The sequence below is a fragment of the Sinocyclocheilus anshuiensis genome, unplaced genomic scaffold (genome assembly GCF_001515605.1).
Source record: "Sinocyclocheilus anshuiensis isolate Anshui unplaced genomic scaffold, SAMN03320099.WGS_v1.1 scaffold3514, whole genome shotgun sequence".
NCBI lineage: Eukaryota > Metazoa > Chordata > Actinopteri > Cypriniformes > Cyprinidae > Sinocyclocheilus > Sinocyclocheilus anshuiensis.
In genome coordinates this window covers 1-2,601 of record NW_015541076.1, presented here as the reverse complement: position 1 = coordinate 2,601, position 2,601 = coordinate 1, and the positions used below count along the sequence as shown (strand labels likewise).

Sequence of the window (2,601 nt, the reverse complement as noted above, 5' to 3'; positions counted from 1 at the left end):
AGCACCTTCACCTGTGCTGCCATTCTGTGCTTTACCACGTTCCTCTGAAGTCCCAACCTTAAGGAATGAGTTTAAAGTCATTCACCCTATGAGCATTACAGCAAACATCTGCACCTTTTTTAAATTAATTAAATTTTTTTTTTTCTAATTATTAATTTGTGGACAAATAGCAAAACATTTAATTTAATTTAATTTAATTTAATTTAATTTAATTTAATTTAATTTAATTTAATTTAATTTAATTTAATTTAATTTAATTTAATTTAATTTAATTTAATTTAATTTAATTTAATTTAATTTAATTTAATTTAATTTAATTTAATTTAATTTAATTTAATTTAATTTAATTTAATTTAATTTAATTTAATTTAATTTAATTTAATTTAATTTAATTTAATTTAATTTAATTTAATTTAATTTAATTTAATTTAATTTAATTTAATTTAATTTAATTTAATTATTTTAATTTTATTTAATTTTATTTAATTTTTACTTTAATTTCATTTCATTAAATAAAATAAAATTAAATAAAATTAGATAAAATTAAATTAAATTAAATTAAATTAAATTAAATTAAATTAAATTAAATTAAATTAAATTAAATTAAATTAAATTAAATTAAATTAAATTAAATTAAATTAAATTAAATTAAATTAAATTAAATTAAATTAAATTATAAAAACAGACAATGAAGCCACAATTAAAAATGTTTAAAACTGTCAGTATAAATGTATCAAATGTTAATGGCTTCTGGTTTGATATTTATATACATTATGCATTAGATTACACAATAACCAAGCCAGAAAAAAAAATGGGACCACTAGATAACAATTAATTTAAAGATAGGTCAGAAAAGTGAAGTAAAAGAAAAATGCAAAACTTAAAGTGCTTGTTTAATATTTTCTAATACAATGACATTTACACATTTGTAAGTGTCATTTAAGTTTCAATATACTTTTACATTGCAATATTGCATTAGGTGTTTGTAATCTACACCCAATATGAGCATTTATCCTCACTGTTCAGGTTGGCTTGTTCATGAAGCTGACTGGTTGATTAATTTAGTCTCCACTTTATCTATCTATCTATCACACATAAATATCATTATAAACATATAAATAATATTATATTTAGTTACGTATATTATCACTATTATTTATTTATTTCTTCCCACAGTCTTTTCTCACCCTGATCTGTGTGCCTTAGTTTTCTTCTGCATCAGTGATAATGTAATTGTAGGGCATTTGGAATAGGCTAGGTCTGCATTAAGTGTTTATGAAGAAAGATATGTGTTTGATACAAACGCTGTAATTAAAATGTATGAGGTCACAACAAAGAAGAAGCTCACGCTACATATCAAAAGTTCAAATAATACAGAAACACTCAAGAGAACTCGATAACTACTTGCAATCAAAAAAATCACGAAAAAGACCAAAAATACTAAATTTAACACCTGCATTAAGCTATTTTTTCAGGTTTGGTCTTTTTTAAGATTATGTATTGTAGAGCATATAGAGTTACATTGATTATTACTTTATGTCATTTAAAAGCCACAATAATCAGCAAAATAACTGACTGAAAGGACTTTGGAATTGAAAGCATATGAAAAAAAAAATAATACTTACTCTAGTGAAAATGAAGATGACTTAGTCGTTCACACAGACACCAGTCACTCTGGAGCTTTACTATGTTCAGCAGAGTATCGCTGTTTCCAGATGAGATGTCTTTTCCATTAGAGAAATAAAAAACGAGGCATTCGGTGAGAGGGTGCAGAGAAAAGGAAATTGACACCTTAAAAGGACACGCTGTTTTTCTCAAGCCCACCCTCCTCTCCGCTCTGCACTCAAGGTTTCTGGTTCGGCTCTTTGTTAAAGCAAAGCCTTATTTGGGAAGAGGCTTAGATGAGGACAGGAACCAAGCCAAGAGTCTGTAGTTTGGTCAGAGAGCAGAATTCTCCAAATACCACACCACTGCATCAGCTGGCAGAAAGAGGAACGCCTGCCGGAAGCTCGAGTGGAGCTGGCAATCAGCAGAGGGCTTTGCGTTTAGACAGGGACACACATGGAATAGTTTGACAGATGGCGTGTATAGATTAGATGAATACACATCAGAGACGCAGAGCACGGAAGAAATCAAGCCTCTCAGCGGTGCGGTATAGAAGGCATTACTGTTGGGATGTTGATGCAGAAGCACTGAGGAATGCTGAAGCAACATGATTTACTGACACTTCGGAAGCAACCGCTAACAAGGCCTTCTATGTACAAAATACTCCCCAGCGTGCGTTCAATACTACGTTATCTAATGCTGGAAGCATGCAATGCTATACTATATTTTGGTCACAATTTATTTTAAGGTCAAATTCTATGAACTAACTGTTAACTACGTCTTTTGCCTCGATAAACTCCTAATGTGCTGCTTATTAATAGTTAGTAAGGTAGTTAGGTATGGGGTTTAGGATTAAGAGATCTAGAATATTGTCATGCAGAACAAGGCATTAATATGTGCTTTATTGTGCTATTGAATTAAAAACAAAATAATTTGGGGAAGAGTTTTATGTAAAGAAATATCTATCTATCTATCTATCTATCTATCTATCTATCT

General features: G+C 28.6%; 1 protein-coding gene across 1 annotated transcript in view; it reads right to left on the bottom strand.

Moving 5' to 3' along the window:
* The window catches only part of LOC107690701 (transgelin-like), an 8,163-nt gene extending 6,343 nt beyond the window's left edge, over positions 1-1,820 (bottom strand). The window contains exon 1 of the mRNA XM_016489092.1: positions 1,626-1,820. The gene's annotated coding sequence lies outside the window, so the exon portion shown is untranslated. The remainder of the gene's footprint in view (positions 1-1,625) is intronic.
* Between the last annotated feature and the right edge of the window lie 781 nt (positions 1,821-2,601).